Consider the following 14,138-nt stretch of genomic DNA (forward strand, 5'->3'; position numbering starts at 1 on the left):
AAAATCCTAAGTGTTTGGCCGGCCACCTTGTGGATAAGGGAAAGAGATTTTTTGTTCCAAAATTCAAATTAGAGATAGGGATTTGATCATGTTTTGAAGTTTGACTTCTACTCTTTAAATATGAGAATGATAGAAAATTGTGGACACAATTTTTGAAACGATATTTTCAGCCCTAATTGTTGGTGGCCGAATTTCTCATTGAAGAAAAAGAGAGCAAAAATATTTTTCTCCAAAAATTCCACATCGTGCATGCGTTGGTGTTTGTGGAAATTTGAGTGTTTAAGAAACCTGTTTTGTCTCACATGTGCCCACACACACGTCTACGTGGAATCAAGGAATTGATGTGGAAGACTTTGGTATTCTAAACACAAACTTGGAGTAAGGACTGTTCGTGGTCAAAGAATTCAAGTTATCATCCGAGTCGGCTTACAGGTATTTTTTCGGATTGAGTTCTTGATGTAAATTAATGCGATTAATTTATTCGTGCATAAATTAATATAATCTATAGAGTATCTCAAAAGTTTTTCTGAAATTTTTGTTATACACGATCTGCCTCCCCGCCACGCTTCCGCACCCGAATTCGATTCGGGAACCAACAAAACAATTTGAATCCCAAAAGGATTCATACTGTACTGTGCGTTACACTATAAACACCTTCACATGTGTGTTTCAAAATTCAAATTTAAACTTAAACGTAATTTAATTTATAATTAATTCTCAATTAATTATCATTGAGTGTTTTATTTTAGAATTCCATAATTCTAAAATTCTCATTTTTTTCCTTAGTGTCTTGTAGAATTACAAGGACGGCGCGGGGACTCATGGACCTATAATTCTGAGCTCTAACAAAATTAATAATTAATTAAACTCTTTAATTAATTAATTAATTCTAATAATTACTCCAATAAACTTAGAATTGCACTCTCGTAATTATATACATAAATTACTTCCAAACTGTGAAGTGTCCATTTGATATTGTCACGCCCCCCCAAGTGGGGTGGGTGACGTGGAGCTCGATTAGGGATTAATAAAGCATATTCCCAGACGAACCCCACTCGACTGAATTAAAATATAAATTAAACTATAGAATCCCGAGCCTCTGACAACACACAGGGCTCTACCCCACAGGACATACAGTATCGTACATACATGAACATGTAAGTAATCATTACAACAGACATCAACCATAGTCTAGTTAATCCAAATATTACATAAGTTTACAGAATTTTTCAAATTCCTTACATTTGTCCAAGAGGATGTCCACGATCCTCACTTGATTTCAACAGCATCACAACTCAGCTGCTCCGTAGCAATTATCCAGCTGCTATGCACCGCTCCTAGAATCTCCTGGGAGGGGTTTAATACATTTAAAACATAAAAACGTGAGCAAAAGGCACAGTAGGATGTTATTTACAAAGACGTAAAGTAAATAAATAGATAAATAGCAAGTAAATAAATAAATGGGTACGTAAATAAATAGACATTCAGTCCCAACAGACAGCCAGAACCTCACATCCTTTTTCTCAAAGGAAATAAATGTAAAATCTCCATATTACAGGCTTCAGCAAGCAATTAGTACAAATTACTTACCTAACCAAGTGCTTCGCCTACCTGGACTGAGTTTCAGGTTCTGCCCCCGAGGATGCACTCTCCGCATCCTATCTAGGCTTACATCAATAGACCCTATTACCAGTTGACAAGATCTCTTTGCTTAAGAAATCATTCATTAACTTTTATGAAATCATTTTTATGACCCCACGAACTACTCAAGCCGCGGGCCCCATGACTGGGCAAGCCATGAGGTTCCATGACTAAACAAGCCATGGTTTTCAAAGCTTTTTTCTTTCACAAGCCAATCCCTTTCTTTAAAACATTTTCGAGGCCAAAATCCTTTTTGAAAATAGGCTCACAAGGAAAAGGGATAGAAATCCTACCTCGCACTATCAAACCTGGGACTAGCGTTGCCTTTTCCGGCTTCCGCTTCCTCAAGCCCCTTCAGTCTGAATCCTCAGCGATCACTGATACAAGACAACACTTTAGGATTAATTCTCATTCCTAAAGCAATCCAAATCTCAATTTCCAACCAAGATTTCCTATTAGTGTGCACTAATCCTTTTTCATATTTCAAAATATCATTCCAAGGGTTTTCAATCTCAAATCAAGGATTAACAATGCTAATCCATTTATCTCAAGTCCCCAAATGAAGCTAATTTAGGTTCTTCCCGAAAACAAGGGTCAAAACAGCAATTTCAGGCTAAACAGGGTCAAACCCCGTGTCAACCGGTCGACCGGTGACAGATCAGTACAACACTATCGGTCGACCGGTAGTGTGTACACCGGTTGACCAGTTAGCCTGTAATCCGGTCGACCGCATTGGTCAACCGGTTTCCATGTGATCCTGTCGACTGGTGGAATCAGCTGCGCGAGAGAAGCTCGCGGAAATCAGTCCAAAACCTGTAAATCTCAATCCCAAACTGAGATATTTTAAAGGAAAACCACTAGATCTGGGTTCTAGGTCCTAAAACAAGTTTAAAGAACCCAAGATCTCCAATTTCTACTCGAGTTTTACTCAAAACCCATCAAAATCCGGTTTGAACCAAAAATAAGTTTTGAAATTCAAAAACTTGAGAGTCAAGAGAGGTTCTTTCAGTAATCTTACCACGAATCCTTCTCTTGACGTTGAAAACTTCTTTAAATCTTTTCTTGGTTCAAGATCCGTTTGATTTGGGACAAAAATGAGAGAGAGAGAGAGCACGGGAGAGTGGGAGAGAGGGTGAGAGGTGCACGGGAAAGGAAAGGAAAAAGGAAAGGAAAAGGAAAAAGGAAAGGAAAAAGGAAAAAGAAAAGAAAAGGAAAAGGAAAAGAAAAGGACATGTGTACAATATTTTAAAACTACAGTCCAGAAATGCGCCCATTCACACTTCTGGGTTAAAATAAATTACTGAGAATAATTTAAATACCTTGGAACTATTTAAACTCACACGTCAGAAACATTTATTAATCAAAACTCAATTAATTATATCAGATCAGGCACACTAATAATCCCAATTAACTTAATTAATCTCAATCAATTCTTCAGGGTGTTACAGATTTAGTCACTGTATATAGATCAATCCTCCATAAATAATTCATAATTAGAGATAGGTGAAATCCGTTAATCTCTCTAATTACATCTTTATCCTTGAGTACCATTGATTCTCTAATGGACAGTGATTCATAAAATAAATTCATGAATCAAAGCTCCTACTAGTCCAAGTTCCTAATCAACCCTCAAGTGAATTATTTATCTAGCTCTTTCTCAAGAAGGAATGGATTCCATCTTGTATAATAATATTCACCGCTACCTACTTCATCATGTCTCCAAAATACAAGAAATAGGATTTAGGATCTCAGAATCCGTATCGCGTAAATCAAAAGACACAAATCCATAAATAGGAGTATGCTAAGAACTTAGGATTAAGATCATTTTATATATGACCATCGGTAGACTCAATTAGAATTTCTATACTTAACGGAAATTATCAGAAATTCATATTGTGTTTGTGTCCCTGTTCCACATAATCTCATTATGCGAAATACATTCGTTCAATATCTCGCCATATTAACAGTGCGGATAACACTGTTCATTTCTAAATGGGAATGATATGTATTAATAATGTTTTAATAAATATTGTGAACTTTAATTAAATTCATTACGAACATCATTTTGATTATTATCCTTAAATATTATCCTTTCGCATATGACACTTATATACAATATTTAAGGTCACATAAATAATCATGAAATTTTCATTGATATTCATAAAATATTCAATACTATATGCACAAAAAATAATGAATAACTCTTTTATTAAATAAATAATAAATATCTTATTATATCTCATGCTTCTAGAACACCATTCTCAACAAGACCCCCCTTGTCCTAAAGTAGGTAGAATATGTCTCTAATCTTGAAACTTTCTAGGTGTCTATGACTGATCTATCCCTAGAACAACTTCCAAATCAGTTAAAATTTTTTTGGAGTGAGGTTGCTTTCCTTTGCTGCTTCCAAGCTACAACAAATTAACCCTTAAAGATATAATTAGCAATCACACTTTGCCAACAACTTTTGGTGTCATGACTTCTTCACTTAGTGTGAACACAGATTTGGATATCGACTTGAGATCCATGTATGAATTAAAGTCAAAGTCTGTGTATCCAACTAAAAGACAACTCTTTAACTGACTAAATTATCTTATAGTTTCTTACTTTTTTCATACACTTTAAGGGTATATTACATCGCTACTATGATACCCTCATACTATCTCTTTTTAAGCCTTACTTAGTATTAATCCTAATGATGTGCCATAGTAACTAACCTTCACTTTTCACTTATGTGGAAATTATGGTATGTCAAAAATTTTCCTCAAATAAGATTAAGTCAATACACCATTCTTATCAGGTTTTTTAGCCATGCTTATAATTATACAGTCATCCAAGGTTTATGAGTTTAATCCCAAAACATATGTATTTAGAATTCCAAAATAGTATGTGCGCAGTTTCTTCGGTCTGACCATATGTACAGCGGTCAACGAAGCCAACTCCCCTACCCACTGCTCTGCCTTGTTCTTGCTTTTACCTACAACACATAGTAAACTTTAATGAGCTAAAGGCTTAGTAAGTGGAGCTACAATTACACAATTCCATTTCAACATACGCATGCATCACAACATCCTAGATAACCAATGCCAATCAATTCTTACACTCTATGCACGTGCACTATGTATCTCTAGGGCCCTCCCGGTATTGCCACCGGCTTTTTACAATCTGGTCACATGCCAATCTTTCAAATCACAATATCAGGTTCCCCGTCATCACCCACCTGGCTTGAGGGAACGGCTAGCGCATTCAAATTTATAATTTCACAATATCACAATATAGTATCTGTCATCACCCACCTGGCTCGAGAGACTTACGCGACTCAATCACAATCTCATCTATCACCATATCAGTCCTTTGAGGACTTGGCAGTACCGGCCTATCGTGCATACTATTTCACTCTAAGTACAATACACTAGCACTAGCATGCCTTCACAAAACATACACATTGACAATGCCACAAAAATCACATAATAGCATACTAGACATTCCATAGAAAGTCTACCAAATAAGGTTTGCAAGTGTTGTAGAGAAATCATACTCTACTTACCAGAGTTGCTTAACAAAATTTGAGTTCAAATCTTTTCACGTCTCTTGCTCCTTTTTCCTCTCTACTATCCAAAATAGACAAATTGCTTTTCGTTATTTGAAGCTCAATAACTCAGTTATAGTAATTTGTTGTCTTTGCTTATTCAATTTAAGAATCACTCTTTTAACACCTTTCTTATATTACATTAAGAGATTTATATTTCATGTTAATTTAACCTCAAGGTCCTAATCCATAAATCGTTCAGCCATAAATCAATTTCTAACTCGAATCTATACTTTTCATAAATGCAGTAAATTGGCAGATTCATCGACCTTGACAGGGATATACATAATTTATTATCTAAGTCTCTAAAAATTTCAAAATTTACTTGAAAAGAAAGTACACACATAGATCTTTCCAATGAACTATTATATAACAAAATCCAAACTCTCTAGGTACCTCAAAAATAATTTTTAAGAAATCAAAATTCTGGTTTTTCCTGATTTTGACAGTTTTTGAGAAGTTTCTACATGAAACTTCTAATGTGTACAACATGGGCTACAAAACTCCAAATGACATGATTCTAGCTTCCACACATCACTAATAACATGTTCTAAATATAGTAGTAGTGGTTTAGGTGCGGCAAACATAAATCATGAAATGGATGTCTCGGTTCTTGTTCTTCAGATTTCTTAGAAAACGTTGCTTGGGCGACCGTTATGAGAATATTCATAAAATATTTTATATTGTCTCAAAAATTTTAAAATCAGTGCTTAATCGAAGTAGACATCTAGATCTTTCTAAAGAACTACCACATACTTAGTTTCAGGTCCAGTAAGGCCTTCAAAAATATATTATACCAGATCAAAACGTGGCTGTTTTTCTGTAAATTTTTTAGAAATCATGCTTAACTTTAAAAATGCATAACTTGAGCTATAGCTGTCTGTTTAAGGTGATTTTTGTGGCTATACAAAGCTTAAGATGTCTAGTTTATGATTCTAACATGTTCCAAAGCTTAAGAGAGAATAAAGTTTCCATCAACTTTGACTCAACCTTGAGGAAGGAAGTTAAAGATTTATACTCAGCCAACATACTAAAATCTCAAGATGAAGACACCATCACTAAATCACAAATCAAAGGAAAAACATCAAGAAAACATAATATTTTCAGATTAGACAACTAAAGAGGAAAAAAACCTATTTCAAACTCTTCAAATCTTGAAGAAAAGCACAAAATCTCTAAGGAATCTTCTCAAGTTTGGTTTACCCAAGGGAAATTGAACAAAAGCCCTCTATTTATCATCTTGATTAAGGCATTTGTTGAGAATAAGAGAGAGAGAGAGATGAGAAAGAGAGTGTGAGAGAGAACAAGATAGAGAAAGAAAGAAAGAATAATGTGAGAGTGAATTTTTATTTTCAATTGGTTTGCTCCCAACGTGTCTAAGGGAGAAAATTTGGTTGCTTCGCTAAAGCTCCAGCCATGCCACGTGAAAGGGTAGCTGGCCCTTTTTTTTTCAATATTTGTATTTTAGCCATAAATATAAGAATTCTTACAATCTTGCCCCCAAAACCTTGCAATAGATCTTGAGCTCCTTTAATATTTTAAACCTGAAAATTCGGACGCTACAATTCCCTATAACGTATAAAAGTTTCGTCCTCGAAACTTAAAACAAAGCTGGGAAGTTCTTTCTCATATCCTCTTCTAACTCCCAAGTCGCTTCTTCAACTGCATGATTGTAATGACAGGGAAAAATTTAGGTCTAATCCGGACAGTCCAGTATTTGACCGAAATCCTTTCCGCAAGAGTAAGTAGTAGAATTTGGATGTAATCAAGAAAATGTTATGTAGAAACTTTATGTACGGGGCAAAATTTTCCGAAATATGTAAAGTTATAATACGAATATTCTTACAAAGAAAATTCGTAAATATCAGTTATGAATAGTAAAATATAAGTTAAAAGTTAGAAATTTTAGCGGGTACATTTTAGTTATGAAAAACTAAAATATTTGGTTTGTAACCAAATGACCAGTTAGAAAAAGAGTAGAAATATTAGAAGTAAGGAAAATAGTAAACGTTCCTAAAATAGAATTTTTCCGAGCCAGTTAAAGTGGGAAACTGCTAAAAAAACCAATGCCGCGAGGGTAAGGTTTTGGGCAATTCTGAATCGATTTAAATGAAAATTTCAGAAAGAGAAATTAACTAATGAGATACCCAAGGGAATTGGGTTGAACATGAGAAGTTTGACCTAGGGTACTCGACAGTCCAGAAAAGTAGTATAGAACCTGTACTGATTGTGAAATTATTAGTACCGGAAAGAGACTCGTTTTGAGAAACGGAAAGTTAGGTCTCGACAAGAAAAATTTGACGAGTATAGAACCCACTCATTTGCTAGCACGTATCTTTGATATGGCAAAGAACAAAACAGGTTGAACTAAGTTATAGTGTATATATATATATATTTATATATATATATATATATATATATCTAAGTACGTTATTAAAAAAAAGGTAAAAGGATTGTTACCGTGAGGTGGAGGTGGATATATACCTCACATGCATGTATACCACTTGTCATGTATATGCTTAGCTGAAAGGTGACTCACGGCATTAATGAAAAACTACATAGAGTTACTAATGCCATTTCTCATATGGAAAAACAACAAAAACTTGCTAATGCCAACGTGAAGCATAGCAAAGGAAAAAAAAAGGGACGTGAGAGAGTTACGAAGAAAGAAAAAAAAGAGAGTTGTTAGGGAGAGACGGAGAAAGGAAAATCAAGCATTTTCATTGAGATTTCTTCCGTTCAGTCCAGTAGAAACGTAACCTGAGGCATTCTAGCGAAAAATCTCAACTTTTGGAGGTAAGATTTCAGATTTTTTATGAGAATTCTATGATTTCTTGATTTGAATGAATAGTAACCCATCTCAAAAAACTTCCCTTAAAGTGAAAATCGAAAGCGAGGTTTTGTAGAACATCATAATAGGAGTCTAACGGTGTAAGTATTAAAACGATTGAACGAAGTTTTGGTGGATTTCTATTGAAAATCCATGAGCCTAGATTAAGAAAGAACATGTGTTTTGTTCAATTTTATGTTGGAATCTGTGTTCAGAAATGTGAATCTTGACTCCAGGTACTGAAATCAGAAGTAGAACGAGTTATTGAAAACTCGGGAAACGAGAAAAATAAGGCAAAACTCTGCCGAAATTTCCTAAAAGTTGGTTAGTAACCAATGAGTTAGTAATTGATTCTAGAGAATGAATAACAGTTTTAAAGTTCGAAAATGAACAGATTAAGGTTCAGAAACCGAGATACACAAATATGTGTAATTTACCTTTTGAGCTAGGATTCGGCCTAGAGGGGAAAAAGGTTCAGAAACGAGTTTGAAATTAGATTTAAGAATCTAAGTATAAAGAATTGCGATTTGCAATAGGAAATTTATATCTATTTCCATGAAATAGGTTTTGGCACGAGAACCGAGCTAATGAGAAAGAACTTCCAGTAAGCGAGAATCCTAGCGAATTATAAGTAAGTATAGACATAAATGTTTGTCTGGACTCGAGTAAGCTGTAGTTAGACTTAGAACTATGAATTTACTTATGTTCCTAAGTCTATGTGATTATATGTGATTATACGTGTTTGGAGGGCTCAGTGCCCTAGATTGCAGAAGGGCGACATATGGCTACCCTTATGCATAGTTAAAGTATGCAAGTAGTATTATGCATTTTATGTTAGCATGTGCACGTAGAGAAACGTGACATATCATTCAGTAAAGTTTTTAACACTTTGAAATGAAAACTCAAAGTTTAGTAATGTAAAGAGACTAACGGGTCGTCAGCCTCCCAAGGGAGGAAATCTCAAAGAGTAGAGATTCCGACTAGACCAGATAGTAAACAGGGGCCCAGGCCCACAGTAACAAGACAATAAACAGGGGCCCAGGCCTACAGTAGTAAGAACAAAAAGACAGAAAGCATGTTTCACACGAGCATATTTGCATCATAACTTTTAATGTAATTCTTTTCTAGTTATGATATGTGCATGTTTATACTTGCTGAGCGTTAGCTCATCAGTTTACTCGTGTGCAGGTAATAAAGGTAAGCAGCCAGCCATATAGTGGTTTTACTTGATGGACCGGCAGAGGCAAGGGTGGCGGAAATGTTATGGGTACACGGGAGTGGTCTCTACTACACTCGCTTAGAAATTAAATTCCGTTGCAGAGTAATGAATATAGAACCAAGTTTATATGTTTCAGTTTTAAGAAAAAGATGTTACGGTCATTGTCTTAGTAAAGAACAATAGACTGTAATAAGTTAAGATAAGTTTCGGGGACTAGTTCCATATCTAATTTCTTAAAGTATTAGCAAGGATAAGTTGTTGTTATAACAAAAGAACATGCTAGGAACATGTAAGAACACAAGGGTTAAAGAAAAAAAAATTTACTCGTAGAAAAACATAAATTAAAGAGACGATAGTCTAATAACAAACATGCTAGGACATGTAAGAACACAAGGGTTAAAGAAAAAAAAATTTACTCGTAGAAAAACATAAATTAAAGAGACGATAGTCTAATAACAAGTAATAGATTAGACTATAACTCAGCTTATTAGTAGTAATTTAAGGTTGGCGACTCGCCGCTAGGGCGGGAGGCGTCACAATGATTCCTCCAAAGGACCTTCATAAGTGGGATGGTCTTGTTCTGAAATTCCTTCTCTTTTATGTTCAGAATCTTTATAGGCTTTTCTTAATAAGACAGTTCTAGATCCATGTCTATCGTTTCATAACTCAACACATGAGATGGCCCCAGAAGTATTTTCATAGCATGGTGTAACACCTCGAGAAATTAAACATCATTAATTAAGATAATTAAGATTTATTAGTGTGCCTAATATGGTTTAATTAAATAATTATGTTTATTAAATGTTTCTGACGTGTAAATTTAAACATTTCAAAGGAATTTAAAAATTTTCAGTAATTATATTTTCACCCCAGAAGTGTGTGTAGACACATTTTCTAGATTGCCTTTTAAATATTTTGACACCTATCTTTTCCTTTTTTCTTTTTCTTTTTCTTTTTCTTTTTTCTCTTTTCCTTTTCCTTCCCGCGCACCCTTACTCTCTCTCTTCTCCTCACTCTCACTCTCCCTCTCACTGTCATTTTCTCACACACTCTCTCTCTTTCTCTCCCGCTTTTGCCTGTAATCAACCGGATTTCGAACCAAAGAAGAATTTCAAGAAGTTTGTAACGCCAAGAGAAGGATTTGAGGTAAGATTTCTAAAAAACTTCACTTGAATCTCAGATTTTTCTATTCGAAAACTTATTTTGGTTCGAAATGGATTTTCGTGGATTTTGAGTAAAATCCCGGTAGAAATTGGGGAGTTTTGATTCTTTGGACTTTAATTGTCATTTGGAACCTGAATTGAGTGATTTCCCTTTGAAATATCACGGATTAAACTCAGTTTTGCAGGTTTTCAGATTGATTCGGTGAGTTTTCTGACATTTCTGTTCTCCACTGGTCAACCGATGCGGTTGACCGGTTTGCACACCACCAGCCGACCGATGCTGATGCACACCTCTGTCACCGGTCGGCCGGTTGATAGGGGAAAATGGGCGAGTCGTTTCAGAATTCCTGTTTTGACTTTGATTTTCGTAGAAAACCCAAATTAGCTTCATTTGGGGACCTAAAATAGATGGGTTAGCATCTTTAATCCTTGTTTTGGAATCAAAACCCTTGGAATGATGATTTGAAACATAAAATGATTTATGAAACTGGTAATTGAATTAAGGCACACTAATAGGAATCGAAGAGTATAATTGAGATTGATTTGCTTTAGGAATGAGAAATGAATCCTAAAGCATTGTTTTGTATCAATGCTAGCTGAGGAGTGAATTGAAGGCTTGGAGGAAGCAAAAGTTGGAATAGTGCAATGCTAGTCGCAAGTTTGGTGCTTGAGAGGTAGGATTCTTTACCCCTGTCTTTGTTAGCCTAATTTTAAAAGAGTTTTGGCCTTGTAAATATTTTAAAGAAAGGACATGATTGCGAAAGAAAAGCATTTTAACACAATAGCTTGATTTTAGCTATTGGAATTATAATGAACGATTTCAGAAGTTTAATGAATGGTTTCTTAAGATAAGATATCTTACGAACCGGTAAACCTGCTGATGGCCTAGATAGGATATGGAGAGTGTATCCTCGGGGGCAGAACCCAGAACCCGGACCGGGCCATTATGGTGGTGATAAGGCTTGTGGTTGTGGTTGTGTAAGTAATTTATCATAGCATAAATTACTTGCTGATGCCTGTAATATGAAAATTTCAGTTTATATTTCTTTTCAGAAAAAGGATGTAAGGTTCCAGCTGTTGTGTTGGAACTGAATATCTTTATTTATTTGCTTATTCATTTATTTATTTACTTATTCATTTATTCACTTGTTTACAAAGTTTATGTAAAAATACATCCTACTGGGCCTTTCGCCCACGTTTTATTTTTTATATATAAATATTAAACCCCTCCCAGGTGATGCAAGGAGTAGTGCAGAGTAGCTGAGTTAGTTGCTACCATCCGATTAAAAAGGGATTGTGTCCATCATCCTTGTTCATAAATGTAAGAATTGTGAATTCTGTAAACTCTGAACTTTGGACTGCTAGGCTGTGGTTGATGTCTGTAAATATTATTTACATGTTCATGTATGTACAATACTGTATATCCTATGGGTGAAGCCCTGAACGATGCTAGAGGCTCAAGTTTTAAACCTCTTGAAATCAGAAAGTGTGGAAGACCCCGTAACTTTCTTGTCATTTATTTTCAGCTTAAGTGGGGCTCGTTTGGAAATTTCTTTAGTATTTTACCTTTGGTTTTGATTATTATATTTCCAAGTGTTTAATTACTTTCCTTATCACGTTTAACTTCTAAACGAGCCTCCACGTCACTAACCCCGGCTTCAGGGCGTGACACATGGAACGCATCATGCACTTTAGACAGTCTTGCTGGAAGGGCTAGTCTATATGCAGCCTTTCCTATTCGCTCAATAATCTTAAAGGGCCCAATGTACCTAGGGCTTAATTTACCCTTCTTACCAAATCACATTACTCCTCAGATTGGTGCAACTTTCAGAAATACTTTGTCGCCTGCTTCAAACTCTAGTGGTCGTTGTCTTTTATCTTACATACTTCTTCTGTCGATCTCGAGAGACTCTCAATCTTTCCTTGATCTTCTTGATAGCTTTATTGGCTTGGTCCAAAAGTACTGGACCTAAATATTTGTGTTCTCCTACTTCATGCCAATGTATCCGTGAATGACATTTACGACCATACAAAATTTCATACGGAGCAGCTTTGATGGATTCCTAGTAACTATTATTATAAGAGAACTCAATCATGGGAAGATATCTACTCCACGATCCCTGGAAGTCTAACATGCAAGCCCTTAACATATCTTCCAAGGTCTGAATAGTACGCTTCGTTTGACCGTCTGTTTGGGGGTGTATTGCGGCACTGAACTTCAATCTTGTCCCAAGACCCTCTTGTAACCTCTTCCAGAATGTTGGTATAAATTTGCTGTCTCTATCAGAAACTATGGAAACTGGGACTCCATGTAGCCTCACTATCTCTTGTATGTATATCTCTGTTAGCTTATCAACCGTATAAGTTGTTCTTGCTGATAGAAAGTGGGTCGATTTGGTCATTCTATCTACTATGACCCAAAATGAATGATGTCCCTTCATGGTTCTCAGCAACCTTGACACAAAATCCATGGAAATTTGTTCCCACTTCCATTTTTGAATCTCCAGTGGTTGCAGCAATCCACTAGGTTTTTGGTGCTCAGCTTTCTCTTTTTGGCAAGTTAAACATTTAGCAACATACCCTACTACATCCTTCTTCATTCCAAGCCACTAAAAATAATTCTTCAGATCTTGATACATCTTCATTGTACCAGGATGCATTGAGTACGGTGTATTATGGGCTTCATACAAAATTTTCTGTTTAATTTCTTCATCCTTGGGAACACACAATTGACCCTTAAATCCCAACACTATCTTCTGAGATTTAAAAATTCAGACGCCTATCTTTTGTGACTTTATGCTTTAACTGTTTGATTAGAGGGTCTAATAGTTGTTTACTTTTAATCTCTTCCATGATCATCGGTTGTAGGGATAGTGTAGATAATTGTCGTACTACAAATTCTATCTCCAACTTACTCAAATCGTTTCTCAGTGGACCTAGTATTCGAGGCACAGTAACCAAACTGGCCACTCTCTTCCTACTTAAGTTATCCGTGACCTTATTTGCCTTGCCTAGATTGTAATGAATATCACAATCATAATCATTTACAAATTCCAACCATCTTCGTTGCCCTATGTTTAACTCCTTTTATGTGAAGATGTACTTCAGACTTTTGTGGTCTGTGTAAATATCGTAGTGTACTCCATACAAATAGTGTCTCCATATCTTTAATGCGAATACCATAATGGCCAACTCAAGGTCATGAGTCAGATAATTCTTTTCGTATTCTTTCAATTGCCGATAAGAATAGACAATTACCTTGCCATGCTGCATTTATACTGCTCCCAAACCTAGTCCAAAGGCATCAGTATAAATAAAAAATCCTTCACTACTCGAGGAATAACGAAAATTAGGGATGAAGTCAATCGCTTTTTCAATTCTTAGAAGCATTCCTCGAATTTTTCCTTCTACTCAAACTTGACATTCTTGTGAGTGAGTTGAGTTAAAGGTTGCGTAACTCTCGAGAATCCTTCGACAAAGCGTCAGTAATACCCTGCTAATCTGAGAAAGCTACAAACTTCAGTAGCACTATCCGGCCTCTTCTTGACTCATAGCATCCACCTTAGATGGATCCACTAAAAGTCCCTCCATTGAGACCATATGACCAAGAAATGACACTTTCTCCAACCAAAACTCACATTTCTTAAACTTGGCGTACAACTTTTTCTCTTTCAACCTTTGGAAAACTAATCATAA

The sequence above is a fragment of the Morus notabilis genome, unplaced genomic scaffold, assembly GCF_000414095.1.
Source record: "Morus notabilis unplaced genomic scaffold, ASM41409v2 Scaffold67, whole genome shotgun sequence".
Classification (NCBI taxonomy): Eukaryota; Viridiplantae; Streptophyta; class Magnoliopsida; order Rosales; family Moraceae; genus Morus; species Morus notabilis.